The 22,574-nt window shown below is 43.3% G+C and overlaps 1 pseudogene; it reads right to left on the reverse strand.

Annotated features, from left to right (window-relative positions):
- Window positions 1-18,752: 18,752 nt before the first annotated feature.
- LOC120620652 (uncharacterized) lies at window positions 18,753-18,871 on the reverse strand (annotated as a pseudogene).
- Between the last annotated feature and the right edge of the window lie 3,703 nt (window positions 18,872-22,574).

Raw genomic sequence — 22,574 nt, forward strand, 5'->3', positions numbered from 1 at the left:
ATGAAATCATATTATTAGGCCAGAAGCTATAAGGAGGGCTGAGAGGGCTCCTGTAAGTGGCCAGGGGCTCAGGCTGACCATGTGGTATGCGTGGGTTTGCTGGGTCATGAAGCGTTATCCTGTAAATAGAGACTTACTTGAAGGGTGAACATGTGGGCCTGGGTTAGGGTGACTGCAAACTCGAGAACTGTTAGAAGGACAAGAATAATGGATGAGATGAAAACCATGGCTGTACTTAACACTCGGCACAGCCAGGGGAGCCCATCCCAATGATCAGGTGATATTAGCTATCAGTCATATAGCTGGGGCCACTGGGTGAATAGTAAGCTAATAGTTTCAATGATTACTAGTATAGGGGTTGGGGTAGAGAAGGTCCCTGTGGTAGAAAATGGGCAGGGGAGGCTTTTGTTTTATGGCGGAACCCTAGAATTACTGCTCTTGCTCACAGGAAGATGGCTAACCCTAGATTTATTGATATTTGAGTGGTGGCTGTAAAAGTGTGATAGGAGGCCTAACAGGTTTGTCAAGCCAATGACTAGAATACGTGATATTAGTATTAGGGTCCAGGTCTGACTTTTGTGATTGTGGATGGTCGTTATTTGTTCTGATGTCAAATGACGTACTCACTGTTGGATAGTGATTAAGTGATTATTAATTAGGCAATCTGTTAAGGGAAATAAGGTGCTTGGAAATATAATAATTAGGTTAATGATAGGTCCTATTATCATAGGAGTAACAAAAGAGAATAGATTTTTGCTAATAGTTTCTCAGGGGGTTGGGTGTTTTTTTGGTGTTTTAACTGTTGTAGGTTCTGGAATGGAGTAGTAAAAGTGTTTTGAAACTTTTAGTTGCCTTATCATACATGGCGTAAAAATTATTGACAAAATTGTAATAAGTCATGTTGATGTATCAGTTTGTGGCATATCATCAAGGCGAGGCTCAAACTCCCAATCTTTAACTTAAAAGGTTAATGCTATTTAGCTTAATGACTTTATAATATAGATGTGAATCATTTTTCAAAATATTTTAATGGGACTAGTTCAAGTATGATTGGCATAAAGCTGTGGTTTAATCCTCAAATATCGGAGCATTAACCATAGCATAGGCCGGGCCACGTCCACAGTTGGGTTGGTTGAGGCATCCTGGAAGAGCATCAGTTTTTAAGACTAGGGAAGGGACAGCCCATGAGTGAAGGACATCTTCGAATGAGATTAGTATTCGGACTATTGTTTTTATGGGTAGTACCACTCGGATGTCGACTTCTAAGAGACATAGTTCTCCTGGTTTCAGGTCTGATCTAGGGATCATATAGGAGTTGAAATACACAGTTGCAGTCTGTGTATTTATAACTTCAGTATCATCGATGGCCTACAGTTTTGATAGTCAAAGATGGCTTGTTAATCTCACCTGTTAAGTAAAAATTTCGTAGGGATGGTAGGGCGATTATAATTAAAATAATTGCTGGCAGGATAGTTCAGATTGTCTCCACTTCTCATGCTTCCATCGTGCTTGTACGGGTTAGGCTGGTACAAGTGAAATAAAGTACGAGAGAGCTGATTAGGTGATAATGTTGAGAGTGCAAAGGATCCATTTAGTGACATAACTGATAGGAGGATAATCGCTAGCTTTACTTCATAGGAAATTGTTTGTGTGACCACTCGTAGTGCCCCAGTTACTGCATATTTTGAGTCTGAGGCTCAGCCAGACCAGAGGATGGAGTAAATGGCCAGGCTTGATGTGGCTAACATGAATAGGACTCCTAGGTCTCTATCGATTAGGGGATATGGTACGGGTAGGGGAATTCATGTTGTCAAGGCTAAAGTGAGGGCTAGAATTGGTGTGATACTGAATATGGATATTGGTGAAGTTAGTGGGTGTAGGGGTTCTCTGTTGAACAGTCTGACGGCATTGGCAATGGGCTGACGTAGCCCGTGAGGGCCTATGACATTGGGACCTTGGAGGAACTGTATGCAGCCTTGTACTTTTTGTTCAATTAATGTAAGGAATGCCACGGCAAGCAGGATAGGGACAATTATTGACAGAAGAGTAATTATGAACCTATTTTTAGGGAGAGAAGTTGTACCTCTGGTGGGAAAAGTTCAAGTTTTATGCTGTGACTGGGCTCTGCCACCCTAACGAACCCTGTTCTTGAATAGGGTAGTTTGTATTTAGCAGATTAAGATTAAGTCATCTGTTGATTTGAAGACACTTTCGTGAAGTAGGCTTTGTTTCTCTGGTCCTTTCATACTGGGAGTAACATAAAATAGATAGGAACGGACCTAAATTAATCTGGTCCAGACTCAGATCATGCAGGGCTTTAATCACTGAACAAACGAAGCACAAATAGTGGTTACACCATTGGGATGTTCTGATCCAACACCGAGGTCGTAAACCCTACTGTTGATATGGACTCTTAGGTAGAACTGCACTGTTATCCCTCAGGTAACTTGTTCTATTGGTCGACTTTTTGGATCAATACGTGATATTATGTTTTGACCAGTCAGTCTAAACTTGAATCACTCAGAGGTTATTCTATATTTCGAGCTCATCCCAACTTGAACTACTAACCCATTAAAAGATATGTTATTCCTTGGTCAGGTTATGATTTTTTGCTTTTACGGTTAGTTAATTAAAGCTTCATAGGTTCTTTTCAGCTTATTAGGCCAAGCCTCCACAGTTTTGAGCTGCTGTGTGGGGGCTGAACTCATGGCGTGGGATTTGCCCCAGCAATCTTTTATACCTACTGAGACCACCCTTTGAGTGTGCCAGTTATAGGGCTAGGCAGGTGGTACTCTGTTGTGGTCTGATATCAGTCTCTAGGCGTGTTGGTTCCGTGGCCCCTTGGGATGGGGTCCCCTTTAGGTCAAGTTCAGCCAATGCCTTTGATTGCTTGGGGTTACCCAGTAGGAGCTACAAAGTGATCTGTGGATGGTTGCCTATGCTGGATCTGGAGGCAAGTGGGAGAGACTATGCTTAGAGCTTAGGTCAGTTACCCCCAGAACTGGACCAGAGACTGCTTAGCAAAAGTACCAGTGCACCTCAAAGCCTGGGACTGCCTGCCAGCTGTCCATATAACTCTACAGCTGGAAGAGCCTTTGGGTGTTATGTGAGTTGCATGGGGCAGGGACCTAGGGATTTACCAGGGTAAAGTGAATGAATTTCACCTGGCCAACACAGTCACGTTTCTTGCCAGCACTGAATCTGAGGCTTCCTATAAAAGTCTCAGATCGCAGCAATACCAGCTGCTGTCCTCTTCAGGCCCTCAGACCCTCGCAATCCACCCAAGGGATACGGCAGCTTGGGCTGGCACCAGTGGCTCACCACCAAAAGTCTCCCTCAAAATGTGTGGGCTGCATGAGCTGAGGGCTGCTGCCTGCCAATTAATGTGTGGCCCAGGGAAGGTGCAGGGTGGGGCAGAGCCCAAGGGAGACGTAGGGTGAAACAGCCAATCTCACCAGCCAATGCAGCTTCAGAATTGGCTGCGTGGGAGGGAGGGTTCAACCCAGTAAATATGGCACCCACCTGTAGGCTGACCCAGAGCGGGGCCTGACAAAGGAGCAATGGCATCTGTCTCTCTGACTCTCACCCCAGCACTATGCAACTCAATCTTTCCCCGGATGTGGTTTGCATTTCCTGAGTCGCTGACCCTCCGCTGGAGCCCAAGGTGAGTGTCTTCAAGCAAGTCTGTGTGCAGGCCTTTTAAATGGGATGTCTGAGTTTTTAGGTTTTTCCCGTCTCACCCAGATGGCCAGAATCTCTATTGGTTTTTACAGTCGGGTTTTGTGGGAGCTCCTCTTCCCAGGGTAGGAACTCTGCGCTGGGGAGCCCCTGTGTGGGGCTAGGGTCCCTCTCTCCTTTAAGGGGTTCTCTGCAGACGCACTCTCCCTCCTGCCGGTCAACCACAATGGCCAGGTGCGGGGTCAGTCTGCTTCACATCTCCACCCCTCCTACCAGTCTCAGTGTGGCTTTTTCTTTATATCCTCAGATGTATGTATTATGATCAGCTGGACTTCAGGTGGTTCTCCACATTGTTTATTTTATAATTTGATTGTAATCTTAATGCGGTTGTAGAAGGAGGCGAACCCCACTTTTGACTGGAACTCATCTTGCTTCTTGACCGGAACTCTGTATTGCTTCTATGTAATAATAGAAGAGTCCAGTCCCAGTTTAGGAGTTAGTATTTGTTATTGGGATTCAGGTAGTTGAGGTGTTGAGCTTGAACACTTTCTTAATTGGTGGGAGCTTTTAGGCGAACTGTGTTATTTTTTGTACTTTTTAGGAAAGGTTGTATCCTGTATGTGAAAGCCTGTAACTTTTTAGATTATTATTATTTAAACCTACATGTAAATTATTTTCTTTAGGTAAGGTTTAAATTTGAGCTAAAATTCTGGATAACCAGCTATCAGCAGGCTCGCTAGGCTTTCTCTACCTATAAATCTTATTATTTTGCCACATAGATGAGTTTGCTCTGTAAAGCTGTTTATAGGTAGCACGTCTGGTTTCAGGTTATTTAGCTTAAGTTCTCTTTGCTAAACTGTTCTAGTTAAAATGTTATTCAGGCAAAAAGGGTAAACTTTGCTGTTTTTTACTTTGGGTTTGTCTTTCATTGTTCTATTGTGGTACTTTCTCTATAGTGCTGAGTAAAATTTCTATCTCCTATACTTTACTATTAGGTAAAGGTTTTGTTTTAGTTGTTTGTGGAAGTTGAGTTAAGTGTGGTTGGGGATGATGCTAGCAGCACAAAGTGATTGATTTAATATGAAATCTCCTGGGTGTAAACTAGGTATTTTATTTAAACTACACTTTTATCTGTCCAAACACACTTTTCAGTATGCTTACCTTGTTATGACTTAATTCCTGTCATATGTTTAACATTTGTAAATAAAGTTTTGGTTATATTTTGATAATTGGGGAGGGTGATGGGTGGTGTGTGCATGCTTCATGGCCTAATTCAATCAAGCACTGTATTCTTAATTTACTACTAAATCCTCCTTTAATTCTTTATTTCTCAAGAAGTTCTCATTTGATGAATAATGTTGTCGAAATAGAAAAATGTAACCCATTTCTTTCCAACACACGAGCTACAACTTGACCTAAGTATGTTTTTATGCCATATACTTGTGCTTACTGTAATTCCTTTTGAGGGTTTGCTGAGGATGGCAGTATATAGGCTGCATTAACAAGAGTTGGTGAGGTTTATTGCAGTTTATCAATTATAGAACAGGCTCATTATAGGGATATTAAAGCACCACCAAGTCCTTTGAGTTTTAGGCTATTTCTAGTGGTACTCTGGTGAATAATATCGCTGCACAAATTGTCTAAATTTAGGGCTAAGAATAGTGGGGTATCCGATCCCAGTTTGGGTCTTAGCTGTTCTGTGGTCAGATTTCTTAAAGTTACTTTTATGGCTTATTTTTGTTTTAGCTATGGCTCTCTACAGCCTAGTTAGAATTTAACTTTATTATTGGAAAGCTCTTTAACACATTTCATGCTGGATCTCTATTAATTTGGGTTAAGTGTATGACTGTAGTGGCTGGCATGAAGTTTACCAACACTTATTGGTTAATATAACTGAGTCAAACTTTTGTTTATGGCTTCATTTTTATCACTGCTATTTTCCATGTGAGTATGGTTAAGCGAGGTATTATGAGCTACTTTTCAGTGTGCTTGATGCCTGTTCCTTTTAATCACTTATGATTTAGGGGGCATTCTCACTGGGATGCAGATACTTCCATGTCTGATTTTGGTAAGAACTAATAGAAAGGCTGGGACCAAATCTATGTGTTTATGGAGTAGATAAACTCATCTAGGCATTTTCAGTGCCCTGTGTTAATTATTAGGCTACATTAACTAAGAGGGTTTGAAGGTTATTACAAGGGTGGTGAGAAAAAGGACACTATAGGTTTGTAGGCATTAATAGACATAAATGTTTTATATAATAAGGGAAATTGCAAATTTAAAGGATAGCTGTCTAAGAAAAAATGATTCATTAAAGTAGCATGCTTGTATCAGGAAGAGATATTTTCCATTAAATAGTTTTAGTCGTTAGGCTTTGGTATTATTCCCGTATTAAATTTGTTTAGACACATATATAATGGATAAAAGGGCCTCGTATAACACCGGATGTTTAGTCTGGTTTGGGGGGTTTGGCAAAATATTAGTAATTACATTCAGTATTAGATTTAGCAGGGGTTTGGGAGGGTTGTTAAAACAAGTTACTTGTCTGAACGGCCGTGCCTATGTATAGTGTGTACGTAATATACACTATGTCCCGTAACCATTGAATGCAAAGCACCTCATGGCGGTAGATGTCAGGTGGCAGTAGTTTCACATTGTGATTTTGTTTCATGTAAGTTTCCATTTATGCCCTGGACCATTCATTTCTTTTACTCTGTGATTTCGATGTGCATTGATACTATTCAGTATAAGCTCAGCTACGAGTTGGTTGACCATGTTAAGGCCTCTGATGACCAAAGCCAGACCCAAGCATACCCTCAAATTAAAAAGAAACCAGAGGCATGACACCACACTGTGTGTTGGCATGGGCTGATTAGTCACTAGTCCATTGAGCTGTCTCATTTGAGGAAAGAGCGGGCGATTTTAGGAGGGGTGGTCTTGAAGTAAGAACCAAATGTTGTTTACAAATGATTTTAGAAACCCCATGATTCATGGGCTTGGGGTGAGAAGAGGGACACATATTGGAAGGGTTGCTGGTTTCACGGGAGTTAGGAGTTAAGGGACACCCGTGGGTGGTTAAACACAGGTTGCCTGGAAATGATTTAATGTGGTATGTGCGATTAATAAATCCATGTACTATGTAATATTGAGCATTGGATTCTGGTGTGGATATTCATGTCATTAAGTAAGAGGACCACTTATGTATTTTGTCATATATATAATTTAATGTACATGCTTATATGCATGGGGTTTTTAATTAATGTACGATTATACACAGTATATACTACATATGTATGTAGTAAGTAAATTAATGCACAGAGTACATAGTGACATGTGGACTTATGACATTAACTGGCATAGAATATGACATTAATTCCGTTCCTATACGATGTTTCAAGGAGTAGTTTAAGTAGAATTTTAGCTTTGGGTGTTGACGGTGAAACTCGAGTTTCTTGAGTCTCTGGGGGAATTCTTATTTCCCTTTTCTGGTTTGGAAGACCAGGATAATGAATATCCTACACAGACTTTTCAATTTAGGGGTGATTTTCCACACTATTCGCAAGGGACACTAGTACAAGGATAAGGAATAAGTATAAAATGGATGCTAGTCGGCAGATGATGATAAAGGGGTTGTCTTGTGATGCATGTCAGTGCTAGAAGGACTGGAAAGCTTCCTTGAGAGAGCCCACAGCTGTCAGCCCACTTTAGGTTTGATGCTGGTGAGGATAACTACTTCTCCCAAGTCCAGGTAGGGCTCCCTGCCCACACAGCTTCTTGAGGTTGGGTCAAGATAATGACTTTTCTCAAGTCCATGTGGGACTTTCTTTTCTAGAGCAGGGCTTCCCCTCAGAGAGCAGAGCTCCCCCATCCCCCAGAGTTGGGATCCCTCCATAAGGTGGAGCTGCCCCCAAGAGCAGGGCTCCATCCACAGAGTAGCTACTCCCAAGAGCAGAGCTCCCCCAGAGTGGGGCTCCCTCATAAAAGCAAACCCCTCTAAAAGTAGAGGTTCTCCTCTTAGGGTGGGCCACCCCCTAAGATTCAGGCTCCTCCCATATAAAGCGAGACTACCCCTCAGAGTGGGTAAACCCCCCAAGATCTGAGTTCTTCTTCCTAAGAAGGCTCACAGCTGTCAGCCCACTTGGGGTTCAGCATTAAGTGACCTTAACTACTTCCAAGTCCATGCAGGGTCTAGGGGGCCGGGAGTGGGGTGAAGCTCACTCCACAAAGTGGGGGGGGGGTCCTACTGAGGGACGGGGCTCCCTTTGGGCTTCCTGGACCCTTCCCACAGCTGTCCTTCAGAAACAGCCAGAAGGCCCACCTCCACCTCGGAGTGGGCCTCCTGCGTAACGACGGCAAGAAAGCTGTGGGCAGCTCTCAATACACCACACTGCCTCCTGTGCCCGCTTGGCACTTGCCAGCACTGCCACGTGTTGATTTTGGCCATCCTGGGATCCACTGAGACAGCCTCTAGCCACATTATGTGGTTGACTTGGAGAACCCAAGTCTGCTTCCTGGGTTATCGACTGCTGTTTTTGAGTTCTTATACAGTTGCACAGGTTTTAAGTGGTCTGCCCTCACTCTATTTTTCCTATAAGCCCAGTTAATTTTAGGCTTCAATTTTACAGAACGTGACTTTTTTTTTCCCCAGGAAGATAAATATCTGTCTAGAACTGAAATGTTTAGACACATATATAATGGGTAAAAGGGCCTTGTATAACACCGGATGTTTAGTGTCTAAGTGTCTAAGAACTTAATTTACTTGATTAATAGGTCATCCACAGCAGCGATGAAGAAATGTAAGTCATGACAACAAAGTAAGGAGTGATAAAGACATGTTTTAACAAGCTGTTAATACAACACTAGATGCAATGGAAAGGGATTTGAAATCATTTCTATCAAGAAAGACACTGTCCTTGAAACACTACTGACAGAGCCTTATTTGTGACATTTTCTCCAATAATTTGATGTTAAAGTGTTTACTGAAGGGGCAACTACATGAAGACCTCATGACAGATGAAAGCACAAACTGATGAAATTATCAGAAACCAGAGAGCAAAAGGAAAGACATCAAAACAATAATCTTGCTGAAAACTATGGGTGATGTTTCACGCCTGAACTTTTTCCTCCGGTCACAATGATATTTTCTATAATACTACATTGATTGCGAAAGATTCATAATTTAAATGAAAAAATCCTATATGAAAGCCTATCGAGGGGCTCCCTCCCTGAGGAAAAAAATGTCATATATGTTTGTTGCAAACATGTCATAGAAAACATAAAAGATGTAAAGAGAATAATCACTCATGCTTCTTTCTGTCAGTAATAAGCTTAACAGTTTGAAATAGAGCCTTCCACGCACCCATTCAGACTTACAGTGTAACTAAATATTAATATTCAGATTTATTTTGCACTCCGGTGGCACCCCCACTGTCAAGATTCAAAAAGCCTGAGTGATGTTATAACACACTGATGTTCGCTAACGTTTTAATCCATCCTTCCATGGTTAGATATTTCGGTGATTTCCAACTTTTCACTTCTCTAAGCACTCCCTGGATGAATGTCCTTGCTCACTGTTCTTTGTACCTGAGGCTGTTTCTACGAGTCAAAGGGAATGGATATTTTTAAGGATCTTGATACTTGCATAAGAAATTTACATTTTGGGGTCTTCTGAGAGTCAGGTAAACGTTAGTTTGTTGGCCTATTGTTGGGGCTTCCCTTGATTGTTGGGGAAAATAAAAAACAGGGTAGGGACTGGAGAGTGTCAGGGAGGAGTGGAGATATGAATGAGATACGGGATTCTGGACTAAGATAGTGACAGACAGCTGAATGGTCTAAGAGCCACACATATATCTAAGGGACGGGACTGCCTGCCAGGATATAGCAGATACGAAGTCCCCTAGGTAGGAAAAGGTTTGACTTGGCGAGGAAGAGTAAGAAGGTTTGTCTGACTATTTGCTTCGAGCTTCCTGACAGAGCAGGAAAGGGAACTTGACCGAAGATGCTCCCGCCTCCACTGGCACAGCTCTTGGTGCTTTCTGAAATACTTCAAGGAACCTGCTAGGAGGCAGGGAACTATGCCCAAGTGGCCAACCCAAACCACTGACACCTGCTGCTCAACTGAAAAAAGGAGCTCTTTATTCGCATGCAGGGATGCTCCTCCTGATAGAAATCCCCAGTCGGCTTCGTGGCCATGCCCCTGTTCTTCAGACGGCTCAGAAGTTCAGAGGGGATGTGGACCTGGACGGACCCTACCTAGCTGGGAGGAACTGGTGATGAACTCCTCCCAGGAAAAGTCCCCGAAAACTCGAGTTTTCTGTTAATGTTATTAAGTTTACTAGCTAGTAGCATCAACATCTTATCAAGAATGAAAATACTGACTCAAATACTAAGAGATTACCTTCTAGGCATTGTGCTAAGAGCTTTATGTGGATGATCTCATTTTAATCATTATAATGACCTTAATCAGTCAGTAATATTATCCGGATTTTATGGAGGAGGAGGCAATTGGGGATTAAAGTGGGTTAAATAACTTCTCCAGGATCACAGAGCTGGGAAGTGGCGGAGCTGGGACTTGAACCCCTTTCTATCTGATGTATTCTGTCTCGTGGTCTCCCTCACAGAGGGAGCTCCGTCAGAGTCACACTTCATCTGGCGAAATGCTGATATGCAGCCCTTTGAAAGAATATATTCAGTTAACCAGGCGCTGGGGAAGCAGGGCTGGAAGCTGGGCTCAAACACATCCTGGCTGCCACGCTGAGATCTGGCCTAATTATGGTTTTCAGAGCAACAGAAAGGGCTCATTTTGTTGGAGGGGCACGTGCAACTCTTTCCTGTACCACTGGGTTCTGGTCACAGGGTGGGAAGCCCTCTGTGCAGGATGCCAGGAGGACTGTCCCCAGATCCACTTGGCTGCAATGAGCAGTCTCCTTGGAGCTGCAAGAACAAGGTAAAAACTGCCCTGGAGGTGACCCGCCTTCTGCTGGCTTGGAACAGCAGCAGAGGACTTCCTGCTCCTACGGTAAAGTTGGGCTGAGCTACCCCTCACCCCCTTCGGAAACCACGCCCTCCCACAGGTGAGCTCTCCCTCACATCCCACTGAATTCTGCTTTGCACCTAAGCATGTAAAAATCCATTTGCCAAGCTCCGCCTAGCACTTCCCTTGTCCAGGCAGTCCCTGCTCTGCGAGGCTAACCACTAGATCATGTGGATTTATAGGTTCATTCACTCTTCACCACCCTGTGCAGTGGGCAGACTTTTATCACAGAAGGTGACCCGAGGCACAGAGACATTATGCAACTTGCTCAAGGTCACAGCAGATATGGAGAAGAGCTCAGATTCAAATATAGATGGGCTGGCTCTAGAAGCCATACATACTCTCAGCTGTTCTGTAGACCTGGAGATGAACAGACTCATGCTCCAACTCTGCCTGTGTCACATCCACATTATGTGCCCGCGGGCACCTCCTTTAACTCTTCTGTGCCTTGGTTTCCTCACCTGTGAAATGCAGGTGCTAGCTAGTTCTACCGACGGCATAGTGTTATTGTGAGGATTAAGTGACACAGCGCGCACGAAGCTCCAGGTGGGAGTGTGGGTTCCCAAAAAGTGTATGTCCCACCTCCACTTCCATCTCAATGCCTCTGTTTCAAAGCAGCCCAGCTGCTTCCCCGCCCCCCGCCCCCAGGCTGTGAAACTTCACCTCCATCCAAGGAAAAGAAAGAATTCATAATTACAGAGGGAGGGGAAAGGAGGCCAGAAGTAGTGGGCTCTTGCCCACCTTTCTCCCAGATAACCTTGCATTTCAAGAGGTGCTGACTTCCTAGACCCAAGACGCCCCCGGACTCTTTCTGAGTGGGGTCTCAAATGTAACAAGCTGCAGAGAGAAGCCAGCTCCCCTGGAAATAGGATCTGTTTTTGGAGCTTCCTGCAAACGTAGCCATGCCCTGCCCCCACCCTTCCCCGTAACCAGCTCATCCAGGTGGGCCCTCCTGGAGAAAAATCGTAGGTGCACGTTTCTGCATTTCCCAGACCTGTTCTGTCATTAGGTCTGCTCCACTGGCAAAACGCAGGGTCAGATGACTCAAAGTCTCGTTTATTAATTGGGAATCAGAGCCCCTTTAGGACAGCACTGGGCGACTCTTAAGGAACTGAGCTGTGATGAAAGAATTTAATTTAAAGAAAGAGTCGATTCAATTGAATCCTGAAAATCATTCTGATGTGCCCCCAGGGAAGTCTATTTGGAATCAATAAATGTGCCTGTGTCACTGTCTCCTGTCTCTACTCTCCCTGCTGGCCCCTAGCCAGGGAGAAATCATTCAGAGGGACTGGGTTTCATCTAGGAGATATGTGGGTTCTGCCAAATGCACAAAATGGGGCACTTTTCAGCTGTTATTATCTCTCTCTCTCTTTCTCCCACTCCCTCTTTCTCTCCTTCCCTCCTCTCTTCCTTCTGCTGTTCCCCACATTCTCCCCTGCTGCCTAATTTCCCCCACTCATTGTCTCTGTCTCTCTGTCTCTCTCTCTGTCTCTCTCTCTCTCCGTCTCTCTCTCGCTTGCTGTCAGCTTTCTTTCTTTGCATTCACTCTGTGCTTCCTCCTTTTCTCTCCTTAATCTCTAACTCTCCTTTCCTTCCTTCCAAGATGCTATTGAAATAGCCAAACTCATAGAAGCAGAGAGCAGAATGGTGGTCGCCAGTCTGGGTGCAGGGGGAAAAGGCACCATGCGGTCAAAGGTTACAAAGCTCCAGTTATGCCGGCTGCCTAAGTTATAGAGATGGAATGTACAGCACGCTGCACACAGTGCGACGGAAGGAGCATGGACTTTGAAATTCAGCCCAGACTTGGGCTCAAACCCTGATGCTGCCCAACTTACTGAACCTCGCTCTTCTCATTGTGAAATGAGGATACTCTCATCTCCCTTGCAGAGTTACAGTGGAGGCTGAAAAGATAGTTCGTGGAACGTGCCGGATAGAAGGCGAGAACTGAGCTGATGGTGATAACGGTGGTAATTTCGCTATTGCAGGGAGATTGGAGCACCCGGAGGGAGGCGGACGCGCTCATTTTAAAGGACACGGGGCAGCCACGGAGGTTTTGGAAGTGGGGTGGCGTGACCTAGTTCCTTTCGCACCACACTGCAAGACCTCAGTTTTTGTCTCTTGGTCAGAGAGACAAACATGATTGTGAGTGGGGACGGTGCAGAGCCAGCCATCTATCTGTGTCATCTCTCGTTTCTGCCCCATAGACCTGAGGTGTGTAGGTAGGACGTTAACCTGTTTGGTAAGAAAGCCCAAAAGTCCATAAGCTTGTGCACACGTGTAAGCTGGACAAAGCCCCAAAGCCTGTCCTGGAAAAAGTAATTTTTACTAAAGTGAGACCCGACAGAGACCAGCTTGTCTAACTTTGAAAGGTAAATAATGGTATCAGCCGCCAGAAGAAATGAATGGAGCCTCTCTGGCCTGCATTCCTTCCAGGAGGCCCCCTGGCTGCAACCAGACTAAGCTGCCTGCCCCTATTCAGGTCACTCCAGCACCTAAACTCTGCCTGCTCTGCTCTACCCCCAGGAGTGACTTGCTTCTCTTTAGACAGTCTTGCCTCCTCCAGGAAGTCTTCCCTCATGGAACTATGACCCGGAGAAAATGGCAATGACTTTTCAGTCTAAAAGGCCTGATTACTCTAAACGTAAAGTATTTTAAAGCATTCAGGGTATTGTCTCCATCTGTAATAACAGAATATGAAGCAATTCGTCAAACAGTTAAGCAGAGAATTACCCTATGCCCCAGCCATTCCACTCCTAGGAATATACCCTAAAGAACTGAAAACCGATACTCGAATATCTGGACACATGCTCACCGCAGCATTATTCGCAATATCCAACTGAACATCAAAGGACGAACAGATGAATAAACTGTGCTACACTCATGCAACGGAATATTATTCAGCCATAAAAAGGAATGCCACATGAATACATGCTACAATGTGGATGAACCTCGAATACATTATACGAAAACATTAAGTGGAAGGAGCCGGATGCAAAAAGTCACATTGTATGATTCCATTAATGTGACATATTCAGACTAGGTAAATCCACAGAGACCGACTATAGATGGGTGGTTGCCAGGGCCTGCGGGGAGGGGACGGGGAAGGAATGGGAATACTGGCTTAGTGGGTAAGGGTTTCCTTTTAGAGTGAGGTAAATGTTTTAGATGTGGTGGCTGTGAATATATTAAATGCCACTGAATTATTCACTTAAAAATGATTACTTTTGTAATGTGAATTTCACCAACATTTCTTTAAAAGGGGGTGAGGGTTAAGAAGAACTTCCCACCTAAAACGGTAGGGCGAGAAGGATGAGCGAATGCCAGCAGAACTCCAAATGCGCTCCGTGGCTTAACAGCTGTCACGTGGTAAATGCCATTTCCCTTCCCCTTCCCACACTTAATTTTTCAGACCGTAAGGGTCACATCTCTGGGTCCCTTAGCATAGCTGAGTTATCCTTAACTTCTAAAGAACCATATTCGTTGCTTACGGAAACCAGCTGGATTTAAACAAACAAAGAAACAAACAAACGGAAATATTTAAAAGGTTCCACTCTGTTTCACAATACAATTTTCGTATTGTTTAAAAAAAAAAAGAAAAAGAAGAAAAGAAAGAGGTCTCACTCCCCAGTCTGGTTTCTATCCATACTACAGTTTTGGGAATCTTAATCTACTTCCAACTTCTGCCTTGGGGAATCCACACTTCACAATGGTGGGCTGCTGTGTTTTCTTCCTTGGGGTTTTTAATTTCTATTTTTGGGAAGATCTGTATGAGTGGTGTCTTCTCACTACCCACCACACAGAAGCAGCCTTTTCGAACACTTGACCTTCATGGACAAAGTGATGATGATAATAGTAATGACTCTAAAGTGCTGTTTTTGTTTATTTAGCATTTGCATTGTTTTAAGAACTACTCTCAGCGGCTTTATGTGCATTTTTAATCCTCACAACCGCCTTATGAGGTGAGTTCTATTATCAACCTCATTTTACAGATGAAGAACACAATGAGGTTAAGCAGCACGCCCAGGGCTGAAGTACAGAATAAATGAATGGATGAACCGAGTGTAGGGAATGACTGCCATTCACAGACTGCCAGGGAACAGAGTTGGCTCCTGTTTTCCAGGAAGGGCACAGGACTTGCAGATGGAGCAGGGAGACTTGAAGATGGCTCTTAGAGAAGGCAGGTCAAGCATACCCAAGGCTTGATCTTTTCTGAGGTACAATGTCAAGATATTCGAGGTAGGCAGTTCCTAAGATGTCTCCAGGTGAGCCCCGCCCACAGGTGTTCAGGCTCTTGTGTAATCGCCTCTCTGGGTTGGCCTGGTAACTTGCTTCTAATAAACATGGCAAAAGCGATGAGGCATCCCTTCTGTGATTAGGTTACAAGGGCTCTGGGTTCTCTCTCGCTCACTCTGATGGATCCAGCTGCTGTGTTAGAAGCTGCCCCATGGGACAGTCCACATGGCAATGAGGACCTGTGGGCTGCTAACAGCCACATGAGTGAGCCTGGACGTGGACCGTTCCCTGGCTGACCCTTGGGATACAGACTGCAGCCTTGTGAGGGACCCTGAGTCAAATGACGGAACTAAGTCACACTAGATTCCTGATCTTTTAAAACTATAAGATAAGTGTTTGTTGTTTTAAGCCATGGAATTTTGGAATAATTTGTAACATAGCATTATGTCCTCAGTGCGGTAATATTTTCCAAGCATTACCTTTGCCAGGGCCTTGTTAGAGACGGGTGATTGAGAGGAATGAGACACAGTCTTAACCTTTCAGGACCTCAGGCTCTAGTACGACGAGAAGAAGATAATTCCAAATGGAAGCTGGAAGCATTTCCAAGGCACAAAACCGGTATTGGTGGGCAGGGGACCCAGAGTTAATGAAGCATTTCAGGGCTTTGATGTATGAGTAGGAGTTCACTAAAAGGATGCTCCAAAAAAATTATATGCTTTTTGAACAAATAAATAGCCTAGAGTGGTAAAAGATGGGAATCAAGACCATCGATCAGGAGACAGAAGATTGAATTATCATGATTTGGTGACTTGTTTTAGGAATTGAGGAACAGACACAAGGAAGAGTCGTTGTGGGTGAGATGGGTTTGATTTGTTTGTTTGGTTGGCTTGTTGGTTGAACAGGTGGGTGGATGTGCCATAGGCTAAAACAGAGATCACCGGAAGGGGACTGTGCAGAGCAGTGAGCCTGAGGAACAGGTCCCAGATTTGTTCCACATTGATGTTCTTTAGCTTTTTTTGATCACTATTTCATATCACACACACACACACACACACACACACACACACACACACACACACACACACAATCGGGTATCTATTGCTGTGCAACAAATTATCCCAAAGCTTGCTGATTTAAAACAACAAACACTTATCAAGTTTCTGAAGGTCAGATCGTGAGAATAGCTTCGCTACTCAGGGTTTCTCACAAAACTGCAGTTGCGATGTTGGCCATGACCGTAGTCACCTGAAGATGTGGATGAGGGTGGGCGATCCACTTCCAAGGTGGCCCGTCCACAGGCCTTTGGGTGGAGGCCTCGGTTCTCCTCCACGTGAGCCTCTCCCTGGGGATGGTCCACAGGGAAGCTGACGTCCTCCAGGGCAAAGCAATCCAAGAGGGAGAGACTGACCAGGAAGCCAGAGAGCTTTTTAGAATCCAGTCTCCTAAGTCATACAGTCTCACTTCTTTATTCATTAGAAGTGAGGGACATCAAAAAAAATTGTGGGCAAATAGAACGACCTTATGACCCAGACCCAACAATTGCACTTCTGGGTATTTATCTGAAAAAATAAATTTTTTAAATCCCACTAATTTGAAAAGATATATGCACCCCGATGTTCACTGCAGCACTATTTACAATAGCCAAGATATGGAAGCCACCTAAGTTGCCCATCAATAGGTGATTGGATGAAGAAGTTGTGGTACCATATACACAATGGAATGTCACTCAGTCATAAAAAAAAATAAATGAAATCTTACCATTTACAATGACATGGGTGGACCTAGAAGGTATTTTGCTAAGTGAAATAAAGTCAGATAGAGAGAGACAAATACTGTATGGTCTCATCTCTAAGTGGAATCTAAAGAACAAAATAAATGAACAACAAAAAAAAACCAAACAGACTCATAGATACAGAGAACAAATTGGTAATTGCCAGAGGGGAGGGGGGTTGAGGGGCTGGGTTAAAAAGGTGAAGGGATTAAGAAGTACAAATGGGAAGTTACAAAACAGTCACAGGAATGTGAAGTACAGCATAGGGGATATAGTCAATAATGTTGTTATAACCATGTAGGTGTCAGGTGGGTACTACACTAATTGGGGGGATGGCTTCGTAAATTATATAAATGTCTAACCACTATGCGGCATACCTGAAACTAATACAAAATGATATTAAATGTCAACTTTAATTGAAAAATAAAAGTTGAAAGAAATTTGTGGATGTATCTTAAAACTAATATGTACGCATTCACACATGTATATATGTGTGTCCATATACGTGTATGTCTATATGCCAGTGCCTAGCTCGTGGTAGGCACTCAATATTTATCAATGAAATAATTTTACTGCATGCAGAAGTTTTATCCTATTTCATTCAACGTATTATGAACAAGGTTCCGTGGTATCAAGAAATAAATATATCATGGACTCTGCAGTCAGGCTGGCTTGGGTTTGAATTCCAGCTCCATATGTGCATATTTGATAACTACTCCAAAGTTCAGTTTTATTGTCTGTAAAGTGAGAATAATGGCTCCTATATACCAGAGATGCTATATGGATTAAATAATCTAAAATATGCACAGGGCTTAATTCACTGATAATTACTCTTTAAATGGCATTTACGGTAAATATCATGCATTCCTAGACAGAGTGGCCTTTCATGTGTCCTCTGCTGCTGTTTCCCTTGGCTCGTGGTTGAGGCCTTAAGGGTGCAGACACCAAGGGATGAGCTGCCACAGAGACCTCACAGTGCAGAAAGGGGAGGTGTCTTCTGTTCCAGTACAAGCCCAGGAGAGCTGCCTGTTTTGTACTTGCTGCGTGGAGGTCTCAGAAAGCATGGAGCCTGATGCCAGCCGTTATGCCGACTGCAGGCGTGATTAACTGGTTGCCTATTCAAAGCACTAACACTTATTCCCATAGGTACCTGCTTACGATGACTAATGAGATGAAAGTTCTTTCCAAAGCCTGTTTGAATTATAGCTCTAATATAATAACTCCCTAAGTCTTTATTCAATTTGTACATGATCTTTGTTTCCGCTCTTTCTCTTTACGGGGATCGATAAGTTGTTTAGACACCTTTAATAGAGAGGAAATGAACAGAAAGCAGGTTTTGCCACTTTACGAAAGCAACTGTTACGTATCTGACCTTTAAAACAGACCATCTTTCTCATCCCCTTGAGGAGTTGGGATTTTCAGGAAAAGTTAGGTGCGCTTATTTCCGTGATTAGGTAAGGATGATTAATGGTCTTGCCAGCAATTAAAGTTGAACTTCGCTGTAAGTCACGTGGACTTGCTTTCACGAAGCTCGCTGTGTTTATTCTGGGCGCCATATATCACAGGCCGGGGCGGCTTGTTTTCCGTTCTTGTCGTGTGCCGCATCTCGTGCTCATGTTCCCTCTGCTCCTTCGTGACATTCAAAGTACCTCTGGGATGCCAAGATCCTCTCAGAAAAAATAATTATTTTGAGACACCGCATGAATAATAGGACAGTAAAGAAAGGGAATAAAATGTTCTGGGACTTTTTAACCCCCAGCGCAGTGCCTTGTATGTACTGTTCTATTGCATTCGTCGAAGTTGTCTTTGTTCTGGGCCCATCTTCTTGGGGGAGAATCTTGTTCTGGTGCTTATAAGTGAGGTTCCGAAGGGACAGTATTATATAAATTTCAGATGTCATTGACTTTTATTTTTTTTATTTTTCTTAGGCGAGGTAACCCTTGGTTGACCTCACAGATTGCAAGGACCTTGTCAGGTTACAATCCTTTATTTTTTATTTATTTATTTGTGTTTGTTTGTTTGTTTGTTTGTTTTTTATGCCTATAGCACCTGGTCTTCCTAGGTGGTCTCCCATTTAAGTACTAAACAGGCCTGACTGTGCTTAGCTTCCGAGATCAGACGGGATCGGGCTTGTTTAGGGTGGCATGGCCATACACCAGATGTCACTGACATTTAAAGTGGAATGGCAGAACAAGAGACTGATGCCCTCCCCCTCATAATGACCTCTGGTCCTTCTCCATCTCCTGTAACCAGAGCGCTGAGGTTCCCCAGGTGACATTATTCAAAGTAGACCATTTAAGCAGGAAAATTGGTGGAGACGGTATCGGCCGCAGGGTGTCCCCCTGAGCATACGTCTCAGGCAAACATCTTGGGACAAAGATATCCTAAGTAACCCAAAAGACAACCACTCTGTTGACGTTCCCTCTTCCCAATCCTGTTCCATTGCCAGCACAACTCCTTGCATAAGCACACCTGGGGGGCCAAGGTGTCTGGGAAGAAGTGCAGGAAACCTTAACATAAGAAGGGGCTCAGAGTTGTGAATTTAGTGTTCACGCCACCCATTTATTGAACATCCATTGAGTGAACACACACTACTTGTCATGTGCTGTTCTAGGTGCTAAAACCTTCGTCCCGAGAAAGTGACGATTTCAAAGGGGTCAAGACCACGCTGCTGGGAACTCCAGGCCAAATCTCAAAAAAAAAACAAAAAAACAAACAAAAAAAAACCCCACGAGTTTTGTATTTTAAATATCAAATAGAGCGCAAAGAGATTTTAAAGGTTTTCCATCTAACCCATGCATTAGACAGTTATAGTTACGTTCAAGAACTGAAGTCAGGCTTTAAAAAAAAAAAAAAAAAAGTTTGATTTTTCTACTGAGACATAAAATGTGTAGAAAGAAGAATTTAGGAAACATCCAGGTATTGAGCACATAATTTAAGAAATCGAACACTATACATTCGATTGAAGTCCTTCCTTCGTCCCTGCTCCGCTCATCCTGCCCTTCGACCCTCAGAATTGCCATCTTGATTTCCATGTCAGCGACCCTAGAAGGCATGTTTGTTCAGCAGAGATATTCTAACTCGGTGGGGTGGGGATGAAAGAAAAACCATATTGTGGAATTGTGTGTCCATTTAAACCCGACTACCCTGAAAAATCCTAGCAAAAAAAAAAAAAAGAGAGAGAGAGATGGATTTGAACATTTGGTCTAAATTCTCCACTACGGTGTAATTAGTGGCATTGATTTTACACTTCAGCGTTCCCATTTTCTACTGAAGCGTTATCCTCTAAGTGAGTTTCAGTTGTAAACGGAGGGAGGCCAGGTGGAACCTGGGAATGAGAATGCGGGAAGAAACTGAGTCAGGGTCGGTGACACACTTCCTCTCTCCTGTCCCCGCTTTCCTCTGCGTCTGCTTGATCTTTCCTGCTCTGTATGCAGACTTTCTCCAAAACAAGTGTATTCACAGGGCCATCAGATTTAGCAAAAAAAAAAAAATTATATATTCATATATATATTTATATTGTTATACATTATACATATTTGTATATTAGGTATTATGTGTGTCTATTGTGTGTGTGTGTATAAGACTCAGTTAAATTTGAATTTCAGATTTTAAACAATGAAGGATTTTTTAGTATGTATTCTATGCAATATTTGGACATATTTACACTAAAAAATTCTTCATTGCTTATCGGAAATTTCAGTTTCAGTGGGAATCCTATATATTTACCTGCCATTCTAAATAGCTCCTACAAATACTTGCGTTAAGCCCAGCCACACAAAGAGACTAGCTTTCTCTTCCTCTCAGTTCCTGGGAGGGAAAGGACCCTGATTGGTCCAGCTCAGGTCAGGTGCCCTGGTGGGCTTTTCATCATCCCTGGGCTGAGTCCCCTTGATTAAGTGGTGCCACCAGAAGATCACCTCGCTGGGTTAGGGCAGCAGATGAGGAAGGGGCCTTTTCTCATTTCTCTCTGAGGTGGTGTAATGTGGCAGTTGGGAGCACAGGTTCTCAAGTCCGACTGCCCGGTGTAATTCTTCTCTCTCTGTAAGCAGAGTTACGATCGTGTGCAAGTTATCTGATGCCAGTTTCCTCATCTATAAAAATGAGATGATGGTGATAACAGTAACTATGTCACAGGTTGTTGTGAAAATTGAATGAGTTAATAATATGTAAAGTTCTTAACACGGCTCATAACGTAGAAAGGATTAATGTCTTAATTATGGATTCAAGAGAGAATGTAAACATTATGAAAGCTGAGAAATTGTAACAACTTGAGAAGTGTCAGGAAAGAGAACAAGATCCTCATCTTAGGAAATGTTGAATTAAAAAAAAAACAATGTAATTAATAGAAAAAGAAAATGAGGTTTAGACATGTTGTTTATAAGTATAATGGTAACCGAGAGAGGCATTTTTAAAAAGGAAAGACGTGACTATGGGGAGAAGAGAGAAGAAGGGAGGATGTATGTAGAGGTGGTGGAGGGAACAAACTCTGTTCTCATCCATCACAATAGGAAACCAACAGATAATTCCTGAAGGAGAGAAATCACATAATATTTAGCCATATCAAGGTAACAGTCAGAAAAACTTTAAATGTAAATGACTGAAGTGGTTCCCCAGGGGAATCTCGGGGTGTGTGTGTGTGTGCGCGTGTACGTGTGTGTGTGTGTGTGTAAGGGCGGGCAGGAATAGGGGAGGGGACTTGCTGCATTTCATTATTGAAAAAAAAAATGTGTTTACAAAGCGTCTGTAATAACATGGAAAATATTTATAATTTAAGTGGGAAGGCTGGCAACAAATTGTATACACAGTGCATTCACAAGTATATAAAAACTAAAAACAAAACAAAAAGCTATGCATTGGGAAAGGCCTGGAGGGAAACATGCCAAGTTATCTACAGCTCTCTGGGTGGTGGGTAACAGGATTATTTTATTTTTGTCACAACTTTTTTTCATTTCCATAGTTTCCCATATAGCAAACATGTTTCTATAGCAAACAGGCGCAGCTTTTATAATGCCAAAAATAAACTCTATATGAAAGGATTTGAATGGAAGCTCTTCGGTGCGGTTTGCTGTCCTCTCTTTGTGTTGCGTGGCTTGGAAGAAAGGATCATTTGGCCGGGAGTCAGAAGCCACGGGGTTTTGCTCCGGCTCTGCTAACGAGCTGTACTCCTTGGGCGGGTCTCCAACTACTCCCTACTACTGAGAAGAGACGGCTGGAACTAAATGATCACTGAGCTCCCCGCTTGGGTCTTAGCACTAATTCTAGGGCAATTCGCTATGAGCTGGGAAAAACTCACATTTTGTGCATCGCAGCCCACAATGGTCCTGTGAGGGGTACCAGTAAAAACTGTACCCCAGCTTTGCTCAGTCCCCTTGAAATGACCTGTGCACCTTGTCAGAGAGAACCTGTCGTTGGAGGGAGAACAGTCTTGGAGTCAGGGAGACCTGTCTATTCAATAGTTGTAAGCCCTGGGGCAAATCACCTAGCACAGCACCTACGACAGTGCCTGATATGTAATAATTTGTAAAGAAAGACCTCTCTGAACCCAGCTCCTTGTCTTTAAAAGAAAGATGATAACAATTCCTTTTTCTTAGGGTTGTTGTGGGGATGCAAGAGATAGCACGTTCAGGGACATAGCACAGCATGTGGCACATGATAAGTACTTGATAAATGGAGGCTGTCGCAGGAGTAGCCAAGCTTGATTGTGTTTATAAAACCCAGCACGGAGCTACATGCTTCACATCCATGATGTCATTTAATCTGACCACACTTGCCATCAGGGAGCCATCGCTATCAGGTTTCAGGTGCAACATGGAGTTGTGGTTAAGAGTATGGACTCTGGGGACAGACAGTGCTACT

The sequence above is a fragment of the Pteropus medius genome, unplaced genomic scaffold, assembly GCF_902729225.1.
Source record: "Pteropus medius unplaced genomic scaffold, Ma_sr-lr_union100, whole genome shotgun sequence".
In the NCBI taxonomy this organism is placed as follows: Eukaryota; Metazoa; Chordata; class Mammalia; order Chiroptera; family Pteropodidae; genus Pteropus; species Pteropus medius.